Here is a 16,210-nt window from a genome sequence, read left to right on the forward strand (position 1 = left end):
GAGGCTGTGTGACATGAAGCTCTTGTGCTTCGTTTCTATCCAGAACAGAGGCATGTGTCTAGAATGGCTTGACCTCCTGGATGTCCCTGGCAGTCTCTTTACAAAAAGATGATGACTGGGGTCTATGCTTGTGGTGGAGGTGCCTTCTGTGTTTTAGCCTTGGTGATCTTAGCAATTTTAAGTCTGTCAACAATATCTGATTTTAAAAATATAGCAGTGTGGGAAGATGGTCATGTACCTTTAGATGTCTCAGGAACTGAAAGTTCAGAGACGGAAACGTCTCACACCATCATGATCATGATGAACTCAACGGCTGCAATGAGTTCAACTGCTACACCCATTAGTTCACAGTAAATAGGAGAAAAATTAATTGCAGTTACTAACAACATGACTGTTCCAAAAAATCCTTTTCCCCTTTCTGGGAAAGTTTTGTTTAACATGATTCAAAATAGTAATGATTCTTTTAGAAAGATCATAGACAAGTTCCAACAAGTTGAACAAACTTATCAAGAGTTAACTATGGTTACGAAAGTTTCCTTATTATTCTGAGGGGCCATAAATATAGAGTTTAAACTTTATTATAAAGTTTAAACAAACTTTATACAAAGATTAATGATGAATGCATACCTGGTGCCCACAAATCTGGCAGTATAACAGCAGTTTTATTAAAAATATTGTTTGAAGTTGAGAACTATTTCCTAGACTGTATGTTTAGCTTTCCTCTCTGCACGGGATATTTGATGGGGTAATGAATAAGAGCTGGATGATTGCCAATTATGATGTACCTGTTCTAACTGCTTAAATATACTCCAAGAAGTAAAGCTTTTTGCAGTAGCACACACCTCGAGGTTGTGTCTGTCTGTTGCGCCGAATCCGTTCTCTACCTGAAATCCAAGCCTTGGTCCCTCTGCTGACACACTCCCCTGGGTGGTCTGCGGCAATTTCTGAAAATTGCCCTGCCTTTTGGACAAGCTCATTATGCATACCAGAGAAGTGGTGAGACGTTCATTGCTTGAGTCATTATAAATATGTTGGCCCAAGAACTCACTATGACTCTTTAGGCAGCCGTATTTTTTTCATGTTGGATTTCTCAGTCAGATAAAACAAACAAACAATCCAGCAATACGTATCGTGACCTTACTTTATTTTTTACAGATTGTTTCTAACCGGAAACCTCAAGTGTGAGTGAGCTGAGAGAAAGGATAAGGGTACATAGGAAATCAGAAAGTTCAAACACTGTAAATAACCATGTACGGTCCCATTGTAACACGTATGAGGCCCACACTAATTGTCCCTGTCTTAATGCTCATTCATTCTCTTGAGCTTCTATGTCCTTATTTTGCTTAAATTCACTGAAATGAACAGAGATAGCTGGGTCCATGGATTGTATTTATCATTAGGGCTAAATCTAGCACTTAAAATCAATCAGGATAAATTTTGATTATTAAATGCATTTCTATGATAGCTGTAACACACTATCACAAAGTAGATTACCTGGTTAAGGAATCAATTTTGTCATAAATTTGGGTGTTGTATGACCAGGAACACAGGGTATCTTGCCACTCTGAGCAAGCTAAGGAAAAATTTGACCCAGACTTGCTTTCGTGGCTTTCGGAATACCTGTAGCTTCTTTGGATTTTGCTGTCTTACTCCTATGTCTGCCTTTATCCTCACATGTTCTTCCTACATTTCTCCCTTTTTTCAACTTGTCCTATCGTATAAGAACACACATGACATTAAATTATAAAACCCTCCTATTCTATTATGACATCATCTTCATTTAGCAATTTATTTCTGCATTTAGTCTATTACCAAATGAGGTCATATTCTGCTGTACTGGGTTAAAGGACTATAATAAATGAATTTGGGTGATATAGTTCAATTTATAACAATTATGTCCAAGAAAATGATTGTATATTTTTCTGTCTACTTGTTCTGTTATGGCTTGTCTCCAAGGCAAAGTCAAATCTCTGCTGGGCAATTTTGCAATTCTTTTTCCTGTTTTGTGTGTTTAGCTATCATTGTTAATTCCCTTAAGTACATTGTCAGAACATATTCCAAAGAAATAAAGCTAAAATAGGTAATTCTAATGAATATTTTCGTAGTTTCTTTACTTCTTCTTGTTTCAAAGAGCACAGTGTATTGTCTCTTCTCCATCTCTTTGTCTTATTTCCATTGGTCAGATTTCTACTATTATAAGTAAAAGTGTCTATAATTTTTGCTCAGACAACATGTTATTACAAGTACATGGCATGTCTTACAAGGATGTGACATTTATGTACAACTTTCCCATTTATAGCTATCTTTCACTTTCTTAAAAATGCATTAGTCAAGTAAAACTATTTCAACTGAGTAATTCCATGACCCTATTGATCATGGTAAGTAGGTCCACTTTATTTTAAAATATTTTAAGCCTATGGTAGATTTTATTTATACCTTGTGATTTAGAACAAGAAAATTTGTTTTGAATTGTAGTTGTCAATTGTTCTTTTGGTGTAAAATGGCTTAGAAATAATTGTAACCCTTATCTGTCTGTGTGGACCAATGTTTTATCCGACATCTGAATTTTAAATAAATATATTGTTAGTGCTTTGCAATGTAATGGCTTATAGGCACCTGAACTTGGAAGTGTAAATCTAAACTTTATTGCTGGTAATAGTGAGCTAATGTTCTCATTTTGTAATGTGCTCCAATTTAAGCTCTTAATGCTGTGGCTGATAATTTATTTCTAATTTTGCAGCTGTAAATGATCAATGTATTTGAGGTAAAATGGGATGGCTCTGTTTTGTTTTGTTTTGTTCTGTTTTTCCCAAATAACTGTATCACATTTGAATCTGTTGATCAGGAATAACCTTCCCTTGATAGCAAATCAATGAGTCCATGGATACCTCAACATTATGTAAGGACTTATATATTCCTGGCTTGCTAGGTAACCCCTGAGACCAATGCTAGCTGTTTTTATTTCTGCACCAGTTTTTATCTAAGGAAACTGGAGGTGATAAGGATTTCATTGTCTTTACAGAAAATGTGGAATGGCTGTTCATCGAGAGAAGATGGAAGAATTCAGATTGTCTCTGGTTACTGATAATTATTTCACACCTCATTTATATGCTAACAGCTTTATAATGATTTTCTATGGTCAAAAGATAGATGAAATAACTCCTCATTAATACCTGAGATGTTTGACTGTGAGTCCATTATATTTTAAATGGTAAGTTGTGAAATTCTTTCCTCAACCAGACCTTGGAGTGGAACAAATATCTTTATTCCACCTATAAAGAATGACATCCAGGCCACTAAGATGGTTCAATGGATTAAAGAGTTTATAGACAATGTGACACTGTTATTTCCAACTCTGGAATTTACATAGTGAAAGAAAAGAACTGACAACATTAAGGTGTCTTCTGACCTCTTCATTTACTTCATGATACATATAAATAACTTTCAGACACAATATCAATGTAAAAGAAACCTAAAACCTCCCTAGTAATCTCTTTTATTACTATAAAACAGTCACATAAGGATATATAAAACTTCTTTCTGAAGCCATGTGTTGCCAAATAAAAATTCCAGATCCAGATGTGAGATACCTTTCCCTAAGTTGTTGGTCAGAAATGTCCAGTACCCAAAACAATACAGACTATTCCCATTACTTTTCATTATCCATCAAAATTTGATGTGAAGTAATTGCTGAAGACTCTAATCAGAGTTGTCACAAGACATGAAGAAATCAAGTTTCTGCTGACACTGAATTTTCTTACAGCTGATTGCCTTTTATGTCATCAAAAAGGGTCTATGTAGGCTTCTATGTGAAAAAGATGCCAGTAAGAGTTTTACCCAGCTGAGCCTGTGAGGGACAGTATGACCAGAGGTGGAAGGCAAAGTTATGGGCACAAATGCTATGGAGTACTTCCTTCTTAGGTTTTAGGTTCATGTGTCTAAATGTGGACCTCACCAAGAACTCATGTCTTGTGTGTTCACAACATCCCTATTGATGAACCTACTTCTTAAACACTGGTAAATGTATGGAATACTAAATTATCTTTTCTATCCATGCAGATTTCAGATCTCATTAGAGATATTTTTCAGTGGGACCTCCATATTACCCCAACTCATGGATCAGGTGCCATCACAGAAGAGAAGATAGAAAAGTAGAGAGAATTCCAAGTTCTTCCACAGAACTCACATACTCAGAAGAGAATGGTTTCATATCTCTTCTGAATGTGACAGGACTGCTGTATGCAAGAATAGCTGTGGTTGCCTACACAAGAGCTACGCAAGATCCAAACTGCCAACATTTAACCATGGAAGGAGAAAGGATTAAGAGCTCCAACCCAGATAGCTAATGGCATTTAGAGGTCAGAATTTACTTCTTTAAGAGTGTTAATTCTTGTAGGACAACTGTGTTCAAGCAATTCCTCCACATGCAGGAGTATATAGGCAGCATAATTTGGATTTGATGAGTTCTGTTTTATTGTTTTAACCAAAAAAGACTCTGGACAAATGCAGGTATATATAGTAAGAGTTAGGGGGGGGGAGATTTGAGAATTAATAGGTTTCAATACATTTATGAAATTAAAAAAATATTTAATAAATTTTATAATCTACAATCTTTAAAAACAACATCTTTTCAGTATATCCTACTTCCGTTAATTTTCCCAAGAATTGAAAAGGTAACAGTGAGGTTTTGTTTTTAAAAAAAGTAGAAGTTTTTACATAGGGAGGATTTTCTGTGGAGAAACCAGGTTGCCCAGCACTCATGTCTCCTAGCTGTGATGCCAGCAGTTCCTGCTGTGAAGAAAGCATGCAGATTTGAAAGGACAGACAAAGGAAGGGCAAGACAGAAGAAGCAATACGCAGGCTTTACTAGGATCCACAGCACCCACACCCGTTGATCTTCACATGAACTTGCTAATTGACCTAATCAAATACCTTGTAAATATTGGTTCTGTAGACTATTTATTTCATGATAGACCTTTGTTTTGTTTTTAATTGAGGTATCCTTAGACTCCATTTCATTGAGCATAGATTCCACAATCTCTGTACTTTGTACTTGTACATACTCCATAGCATGTATTTGTACTACAGTCACAATCCTATACAGTCCTGTTCACATACAAAACAAGGAGAAAATAAACTTAAAAAACAAAGAACAAAAATACTAAGCACATGTGCCTTAAGAGCCAGGTGGATTTGAGTTTAACTTGTAAACTTAAGGTGTTCATGTTGTGGGTAAATATTCTGAGACACACTGTTCAATATTTCTGAAAGTGGATTTATTTACTTTGTAATACAGTAGTCTTGAAATATTCACAGAAGCTTAAACTTCTGCTCTCATTCACACACAGGACATTGGAATTCCTGTCCGTGGTGCTGAACATGTCAGGCCGGCCTCCTATCCTCTGTTGCTCACTGCAAGGCTATCCCTTTTACAGCTCCTCATTTTCTTGTGTCCATTTGTCCTATAACTTTGGGATCTGCTGAAAACATTTCCTTATTGTAAATTCCTTAGGGGGGTGAAATTTGTCAGCTTTGGCCCTCTCATGTCACCAGGGCTTTGTATTATGATGGAAGGGATCATACTCATTACTTATTCACTGGAATTCTCACAGCCTGAAACTTGGAGCAAATATCTTTCCTGAATAATAACAAATAGTGCTTTATGAATAATCACTATCACCTATGTTTCTGACCATGTCAGCCAAATACTCATTCTCATTTTGCACATAAAGCAATTAGGAGCATTTAAATAATATGACTTTGATAATATATATTTGATGTGCTTAACGTTAGTTTTTATCTGAGCCACTATAACTTTATGAGATTTCTTTCTTTCTTTTTTTTTTTTCCAGAGCTGGGGACCGAACCCAGGGCCTTGCGCTTGCTAGGCAAGCGCCCTACCACTGAGCTAAATCCCCAACCGCCACTATGACTTTAGACACTGTTATTTTAGTTTTTAGTCTGTCTGTCTTTCTGGCTATTTCTGTACCTATCTATTCATCTATCTGTCATCTATTTTTCACCTATATAGGTACATGGTATGTTCAGATGAATAGAAACAAGAAGAAGATGTAGGACATCATTTTCTGTTTGTTATTTGTTATTTGCACTATTTGTTATTATTCAGGAAAGATATTTGCTCCAAGTTTCAGGCTGTGAGAATTCCAGTGAATAAGTAATGAGTATGATCCCTTCCATCATAATACAAAGCCCTGGTGACATGAGAGGGCCATCATCCTTCACTTTATTATGTAGCAACTGTCTGTCACTGATTTTAGAGCTAAATGGGACACTGCCAACACTATTGATCTCTCATGCTCCCATTCTCACAGTGTTGGGGTTGTAGAGACATGTGTACTCATGTCTGAGTTTTGTTCTCTTTGATGGTGTTGAGTTCAGGTTCTCACAACTGCACATGAAGCACTATTACCTACAGGACTGTTTCCTAAGGGAGGATCCTATTTGTGATCTTCATTTCCAAACCTCTGAAGAAAAGACCTTATAAAATTTGACAGGACCTTATAAAAATTATGAGTTATATGAGAAGACAAAAACATAAGTTCACTAGGACTCAGTGGTATTTTCTTCTTATTTCCTTATTGGAACCTCATAAATACAGAGATAAACTATTGTGTTAGAAGAAGAGAAGAGAATAGTCTATGAAAATGTGCTTCAACATTAAAAACAGAAGCAAGACTTAGCATAATCTGTTTTGTTGTTCAGGTCTAAGGAAAGGAAAGCTAGATCCACAGGAGCCACCATGAAATGGCATCTAATGCCCCCAGTGAAAAGAATTAATTACATTAAATCTCATGTAATCATCATGAAAAATAAGTGTTAAAATGTTAGATATTTAAAGGTGTAAATGTATATGTGAATGAGGTTAGGCAGAGCTTTAGGGGATAGAAAGTAACACACAGAGAGACAATTGGAGTGATTTTGTAATGTGCCATTCAAATATTTCATTAGTTCATCATTAATAAGTGAGTCCCTTTTATAGTTATACAAACTGTACCATTATGGGTTGCTTCCAATCAACAGCTCTTCTCTTGAGCAGTCACTGTAGGATGCAAAGTTCTTCTATTATTGCCCCAGGAGAGTGGTACATCAAAGACATTTTTAATAGTGAAGACAATTGGACTAGTTTACTGTAAACCATTTTGCCTCGCAAAAAATCACATAGACACTTTCTGAGTTATATTTTAACATAGGTGCTAGGCCTTTTAAAACAATCAGTATTTGACCCATTTTAGTTTATGCAAACCATTTCACAGGCTATGCCCTGACAAGATGGCTCCTTTCAGAGGAAATAAGAATAGGATTTTAAAACAAAGAGTCACTACCCCAATTGATTTAGATTGCTCTATTTCTTTCACATATTTATTAATAATTACGAAGATCTAATCATGATGCCAATGCATTTACAGAAACTGCAGAAAGGTATTTTTCTTTATATCTTCATAATTGTAGCACTTGTCTACATTCTGTTAACTAAAATGAACCATTGTTTTTATAGGTACAACCTTGACAAATCAGAAAACCCTGTACTTTGCTTTGTGACTCATAACTATAATTTATAGATGAACGTGGACATGTTAGCCTCAGCATCATCAATAACTTAAACAATAGTTTGACTTCAGATTCTCTTCTAATGCATGCATGCTTTCCTTATTAAAAAAATTCCCAGCTTTGTCTGTTTCTTAATTTTAACCTTGTGACTAAGAGCTCACAAAGATTCTTACAGAAAATTCTTACTACATACCTTGATTTTATTCATAATAATTAACAAGAGGGAATACACAGAAAGTTTTTTCTTTTTATAGCAAACTGATCAAGCTGGAGTTTCAAGCAACTGATTTGTGTTGTTGGTTTCCTGAGATCAAGACAAGAATGGATAAAGCTGTAGACAATAGAATTCATGCTAGTGAATAAATGAATTTTTCCACTAGGTGGCAATGTTGATTCATCCACTCATGAAGTTTAAGGAAAATTTTATCTTTCTGAAAGCAGTGAGATGTGAGTTTTTTCCTTATTATTATTTTTTAATATAATGAAAACTCCTACATAGGAAAAAAAGCTGATTTGGGCAATTCTGAACTTGAAAAATGGGTTCTTTTTGCCACTGGAAGGGTTATAAATAACTCTGTACCAAGTTTGTGAGTTTTTTGTCATGCAAACAAGAAGGGTGATGACACATATAACTTACATCTGGATTCGATAGGTTTAGAACAAGTTGGGGTTCCCCCAATCTCATTTGCTGTTTATGTTTGAGGACTCTTACATATACAACTTATATTGCTGAAATACCTTCCACCTAGAATTGGCTTCTTTGGTAATCAGACAGTCTGGAGTGCCTAAAGAATACAAATTTCCATTAGCTTTTATATCTATCTGGAGATGAGAATTACAGTAGAAACCTTAGGATCTCTTACTATGCTTGGTGGCTATTCAACAGTGTGAGGTCTTGGTGAACCAGGTCAAATTGTGAGGTTGAATGTGCAGCAAAACAACCTTGAGGGATGAGGTAATGTCTCTAGCAAACAGTAGATTTGCTTTTATTTACATGAAGTCATTGATCACCATCTTCCATGCTCACTGTTCTTCCTTTTTTAGTTCACACATTTATCATGGAGCTTTGGCCAAGTCCTATTCAAAATTTGGAACCTGAGAAGTTTATGAAAGTGAACATAATTATTTAGTTATTTCTTTTGCCATGAATGAACCAACTAACCAATCAACCAACCAAACAAACAAACAAATCTCAAAAAGCTTTTTGTCTGAAATAACCTCCCACTTGCAGAAATAGTTTATCTTAGATAATATAAAGGACTTTTACCTCAAATTCTGTTGTACTGTATCATTGTTATGGCAAAGTAGATTTTATTTTAGAATGGGTCTACAAAGTACATTTCCTTTTGTTTGTATTATTCTGATACAAACAAAGTGATACAAGCCTGAAATCTTAGTTAACTGGTATGGGGAAGCAGGAGGATCATATATATGAGATCTATCTGTGCTACAGAATGTGCTCATGGCCAGCCTTGGTAACTTAGTGATACCCATACCAAAACTAAAAGGAAAAGAAAGATGACTGGTTATAACTCACTAGTAAGTATGTGTCTAGCATACTCAAGGCCCTGCGTTTAACCTTTAGCAACACAAGAAAATATACACAAATACACAATCAAACATACACCTGCATACATACACATACACACACTCACATACACACACACACACATACACACACACAGGGGGAGGAAGAGAGAGGAAGAGAGGGAGAGAGGGAGAGAGGGAGAGAGAGAGAGAGAGAGAGAGAGAGATTTTGATAAAAATGAGAATATCTTGAGTACATCTGGAAAGTTTAAAAAAGGAACAACAGTTGTGAAAGATGAAAAATATTAATATAACTGCCACAGTGGCACATATTCTATTATGTTTATAGAGGCCTTATTTGTGATAGCCAGAAGTGGAAAACAACTCAGATGTCCCAAGATAGAAGAATGGATATGTGTATCCATTGTATCCAATGTGGTTCATTTACACAATGGAATACTATTCAGGTATTAAGAACAAGGACATCCTGAGTTTTTCCAGGCACATGGATGGAACTAGAAAATTTTATCCTGAGTGAGGTAACTCAGACTCTAAAGTACATGCATGGTATATACTCGTAAACAACAACAACAACAACAACAACACCCAACAGAACAAAAAACAAACAAAAAAATCAAGTACAGCATACCCAACATACAGTCCACAGAACTCAAAAAGGTGAACAAGCTGAGAGTTCCAAGTGAGGACCACTTAGGAGGGAGAAGAAAACAACCACAAGGGGGGAGAGAGAAAACAACCTGGGGGGGGGAGAAAGGATGGGGACTGGAAGGGGAGAGAGGAGAACATGATCAGGGGTTGGGTTGGAGGAAAAGGACTGAAGCCCTAAGGGTCAGCAGAAAGAATGGAAACAGGTGACTTCGGGAGGTAGGAGGATGGAAGGTCCCTCCAGCATGTAGCAGAGACCTGGGAGATAAGAGATTCTTGGTCAGGATGATATTTTCTAGTTCATTCCATTTGCCTATGAATTTCATGAAGTCATTGTTTTTGATAGCTGAGTAATATTTCATTGTGTAGATGTACCGCATTTTTTTTAATCCATCCCTCTGTTGAAGGGCATCTGGGTTCTTTCCAGCTTCTGGCTATTATAAATAAGGCTGCTATGAACATAGTGGAGCATGTGTCTTTGTTGTATGCTGGAGCATCTTTTGGGTATATGCCTAGGAGAGGTATAGCTGGTCCTCAGGTAGAGGAATGTCCAATTTTCTGAGGAACCTCCAGACTGATTTCCAGAGAGGTTGTACCAGTTTGCAATCTCGCGAACAATGATAGAGTGTTCCTCTTTCTCCACATCCTCTCCAGCATCTACTGTCATCTGAGTTTTTTTATCTTAGCCATTCTCACTGGTGTGAGGTGGAATCTCAGGGTTGTTTTGATTTGCATTTCCCTGATGACTAAGGATGTTGAACATTTCTTTAGGTGCTTTTTGGCCATTAAATAATCCTTAGCTGAGAATGTTTTGTTTAGCTCTGCACCCCATTTAGTGAGGGAACCCAATCACAGAAAAACACACTTGGAATGCACTCATTGATAGGTGAATATTAGTCGAAAAGCTTGAAATACCCATGACACAATCCACAGACCACAGGAAGCTCAAGAAGAAGGATGACCAAAGTGCGGATACTCCCACTCCTTCTTAAAAGGGGAAAAATATCCATGGGGGGGATATGGAAGCAAAGTTTAGAGCAATAACTGAAGGAATGGTCATTCAGAGCCTGACCCACATGTGGCCCATATATATACAGCCACCGAAACTAGATAAGATTGATGAAGCTAAAAAATGCATGCTGAAATGGACTGGATATAGATCTCTCCTGAGAGACACATCCAACACATGTTCAATACAGAAGTCAATCCTAGCAGCAAACCACTGAACTGAGAACAGGACCCCTTTGAGGGGAATTAGAGGAAAGATTGAAAAAGTTGAAATTGCAACCCCATAAGAACAACAATGCCAACCAACCAGAGTTTCCAGGGACTAAACCACTACTGAAAGACTATACATGTACTGAACGAGGGCTCCAACTGCATATGTAGCAGAGAATAGCCTTGTTAGGGCACCAGTGGAAGTGGAAGAACTTGGTCCTGCCAAGGTTGGACCCCCGGTGCAGGGGAATTTGGGAGGGCAGTAAGGGGGATGGATGAGGGAATACCCGTATGGGGGAGGGGAAGGGGAAGGGGAAGGGGAGAGGGACTTATGGACAGGAAACTGGGAAAGGGAATAATATTTGAAACGTAAGGAAAGAAATATATGTAATAAAAGAAAAGAAAAACAAAGAGACTCTCGGGACTCAAAGGAGAAGACCCTAGATGAAATGCCATAGAGTTGAGAGAGGGAACTTGTAGAGTCCATCTTCAGCAGAATGACAGGGTATCAAGTGAGTGATGGGGTTGCCACAATAAAAACTCTGACCTATAATTTTACCCGTCTGAAAGAACTGCAGGGATGGAAATGGAGCAGAGCCTGAGGAAAGATTGTCCAGGACAGGCCCAAAGTCTAATCCAACTCAAAGGGAGGCCCTAGGACCTGACACCATTACTGAGGCTATAGGGCACTCACAAAAAGGGACCTACCATGCTTGCCCTCCAAAAGATCCAGCACGCAGCTAAGAGTCAGATGCAGATATTTGCACCCAACGAATGAAGAGAAGCTGCTGACCCCTCTGGTTGAACAAGGGAAAAGCTGGAGGAAGCTGAGGAGGAGGATGACCCTATAAGAGGACCAGCAGTTTCAATTAACCTGGACCCCCAAGATCTCTTAACACTGGATCACCAACCTGGCAGCATACACCAGCTGAGATGAGGCCTCCAATATATATACAACAGAGGACTACCAGGTCTGGATTTAGTCAGAGAAGATGCATCTAACCCTCAAGAGACTGAAGGCCCCAGGGAGTTTAGTGGTCTGGTGGGGCGCATGGCGTGGGGATATTTTCATGGAGACGGAGGTGGGTGGGGATGGTGGACAAGGAAGAGAAAAAAATCTGGAGTGTAAAAATGAATGAATGAATGAATGAATGAATGAATGAATAAATAAATAAATAAATAAATAAATAAATAAATAAATATACTTCAGAGGGGAAAAATGACTCCTTAAAAATAATTTTGGGGATATAGTCCTTTGGCTAAATTTCATTTTCTTTGCAGTTTATGTTGACAATGTAGATGGGCATCTCCAAGAAAAACATTAAGAAAATAATTAGTAATCTTGCAAATCCCATGATGGCCTCTTCTCTTCTGACATCTCATGTTCCTACGCTGCCCAGTGTGTCAGTTCCTGTTGACTTCTCACTTGTTTTCTACAGTTTTAAAATAGCATTTCCTACTTGTTAAAAGTGCTTTTTTTCTGCTTTCCTGTAAAAATGTTGGAGATTGCACCTCTCCCAACAATGTTTTCATCTTAATTTCTCTTTAATTTGTCAGCAATGTCAGGACAGAAAAAGTGCCATATTCTTGCAATGAGCACCAGAGAGTGAGTGAGCTGTAAATTCCTGTAAATGTCTACTTTAACCCTCCTCTCCTGTCATGTAAAAATAACCACAGCCCCTGTTCATCTTTCCTCAAGTTTGGGGTGAGAATCAATAGAAAGAGCAAAAGTTCTATGGCATTTCAGCTGCAGAGTATGAGGAATATTAATTACACACAACATGCACAACATTGATGCTTTATGTAAAGGAGACTTTGAAATAAAATATATGTTCAATTCAGTGTAATTATATTGCTATTATAGCTATTTCTTGGTTTATGCATTTAGAATACATTTAACTAGAAAAAAGATGAGGTCGAAACAAAGATTAGGAATTCTCTATGTACATCAGCTACATATGTGCAGATGGCATAGGTCCATCCCATTCTTGTTCTCTGGTTGGTAGTTCAGTCTCTCTGAGTCCTTTGCTCCCAGGTTAGTTGATGCTGTGGGAATTCTTGTGCTATCATTGACCACTCTAGCTTCTTGAAACCCTGCCCCATCCATAGAAATTCCAAAGCTCCACTTAATGTTTGGTTTGGGCCTCTGCCTCAATTTACACTATTTGCTAGGTGAAGCTTTTCTTAAAACATTTATACTAGGCTCCTGTCTGCAAGTACAGAATATAATTAATAGTGACAAACTCATGGCATAGATCTCAAACAGGGACAGTCTTTAGTTGGTGCTTCCCGCAAATTGTTCTCCATCTTTTACCCATTGAAATCTTGTAGATAGGACAAATTGTGGGTCTATGGTTAAAGTGGGAGCAGGCACTCTCTCTGACTATATTGTCTGTCTTTGGGTTCCTTTCCCTTAGCTGGACTTTAATCTCTAACTCTATAGAGGATGAACCCATTTTTTTCTGCAACTCTATATGCCGAGGCTGGTTAATATCCATGGGGGCCCTCCCCTTTTCTGAGAAGGGGAGGGTGGGTGAATGAGGTGTGTATTGGGCAGGAGGCAAGGTGAGAGGAAGGGTCTGGAAGGAGAAGAGGGAGGGGAAGCTGCGATGGGGATTTAATAAAAGGAATAAATTCTATATGTAGTTGCAATCTTGGATGACAATTTTCATTTTTCTGAGCTGTTTATTAAATATAGGACCTAACATCCAATCTGACAGGACATTCAATTCAGTAATTCCATTGGTACTCCAAGAATATGCATTATTATCACCCTGTGGTGATTTTAATATAGGCCATCTGGAACTCCATATTGATTAAATACTATTATAATCTTGGTTTATAGAAATTCCTGACAATGATGCCCTTCAAAACTGTGTGCATCTAACTCAATGGTATCCTATTTCTTGCCATCTCAGTGATTCAAGTAGACCACTGGGCTACTCTGGGTCTTTCCCCCTATATTAATTCCCAGCTTTGCACAAGTAAGTTCCACAAATTGAGAGGTCAAAATGTCATGGACCTTCATCCAGAGGCTAGAGTTCTAAAATCAAGGTGTTATAAGGGCCAATATCCTTTAGAAGTCTACAGCTCAAGTCTTCCTTGTCTGTTTAAGATTCTCGAGGTCATGGGAAACACTTAGCAATTGTCTTTTGCAGTTGGATAATTCTAGTTTCTGTCTTCATCTTATGGCTTCTTCTCTATTTTTTCTACCTTTCAAATGCATACTGAGCTCAGGGATCATCCTAATCCAATATCATCTCACTTTAAGCCAATTTGCAAAACAAAACAAAACAAAATCCTGTGTCCCAGAAAAATTGTAATTATTACTTAAAACTATTGAAAGGGATACTTCCCCCGCCATTATGGTTCTCACAGAGATATTCTATCCTTATGACAATTAATTGAATTAATGATTAATTTTCATTATTCATTAAATTGGTAGTTAATTTTATTGGTAATTTCATTAATAACCAAATCCATGGGCTTGATAACATTTGAAAACACTACTTGTATGCTGGTGATAGATTGTTAGTGAATTAGGTTTTTTCTTTCTAAGTATGGCTTAGCCTTTTGGCTTCAAACACAAATGTTCAAACCTTGTATGTTTATGATTCTCATTGGGATGAATGAACAGAGTCTAGGTTTCTTATTTTGGCTTGCTGTTAATTAACGTGAGGTGAGGACGAAGAAACTATGGTTTTAAAGGTCACCCACGTTGTGCTGCTTTGCATCCAGGCTCAGGAACCAATTTTTCTGACTCAGAATTTATTGCTTCATTTGTGGAACTACCAGATCTTAATTTGAAAAAATTTGCAAACAATGCAAATTTTTATACATCTTAAAATATACACGTATGTCTTGAACAATAATGCTTAAAAATCAAACAAAATTGAGAGATATATAAAAATCTTACACAGTTGCACTTGAAAGAATAAAATTCAATCGTTTTATTTTCAATGCCTATGTATCAGAGAGAATCATTCTTTCTCTAACTTACAGTTTTATTTGCAAACAAAATCGAGTTAAAAAAATTTTTCAATAGCCAAACACTACTATGGCTTGTATCCTCCCAAGTCTTTCTGCCTGTGATAGGCACTTTTAGTTAATATAAGGAAATCTTCCAGGCATTTATTCCCCAATTATTCTTATGAAATAACTTTGGTTAATGTTGACTATCTTCCTCAGAGTATCTATAATTTGTCTACAATCTGGAAATGCCCCTTTCACATTTTTGAATTTTCTACATATTCTTTCTAACTGAGTGAGACTGATTTTCCTAGAGCATAGTAAGTCTGTTAGTGTCAGCATTACAGACAGCGAGAATCATACTGACAGTAATATTATAGAGTATATGATTCATTTTACCAATTACAGCACTCATCCACTTCTGGGGTACCATGTCCTTTTGTCAGCATCAATTGTCACTCTTAGTTTGGAAGGGATGTAGATGACTGTGTAAAAGAAAAATTAGTCTCTTGTAAGCCATATCTTCACTTAGAACTTTCAGTTTCCTTTATTATCACCCCTGTGCTTTAGCTTTGGCAGCTGTATCTGATGCAGTCACACACAAAACAGCTATCTTGTAGCAAGACACCGCAGATTTCATGCAGACTTGACTCACTTCTTTCTGATCAAATTTAGGACATAAGCTAATGTTTCCATGAGCTGCCAAAGGCAGCTAGGTGGTGCATAAAATTAGGAGCTACTCTGAGAAAATAATATCTGGGCAGATTCATATATTTAATTTCAGGGAAATATTCACTTATTTTTTTGATGATATCATAGTTCCAGAGAGTACTTCCTGACTCATATCTGAGGTTTCTGAAGATGGGGCTGCAGTAAGAGGGATGATTCTGTGTACCTAGAAATTTTATTTCAGCATAGAAAAATCAAGAAGAATTAAAAGAATTGTTGATTTATGTTAGATTATGACCCCAACTATTTCATTCCAACAGTTAGGATATTGAAGATCCTGTTTTCTACCATCCTCTTCCATCTTTGTTATACCCTTAATTCCTCAAATTACAGCTGTGGTATTTTCGTTTCCTTTCTTGTTGCTGTGTTGGTAAACAACAACAGCAACAAAGAACAAAAAAAAAACAAAAACAAAAAAAAAAACAAACAAAAAAAAAAAAAAAACCCAAAACACAGAACACAGAACAAACAAAAAACCTTCAACAAAATCACCTTGTGTGAAAAGACAGAGTTTCTTTTCAACAGTGACAGG

This window comes from Rattus rattus, chromosome 11, assembly GCF_011064425.1.
Source record: "Rattus rattus isolate New Zealand chromosome 11, Rrattus_CSIRO_v1, whole genome shotgun sequence".
NCBI classification, from domain to species: domain Eukaryota; kingdom Metazoa; phylum Chordata; class Mammalia; order Rodentia; family Muridae; genus Rattus; species Rattus rattus.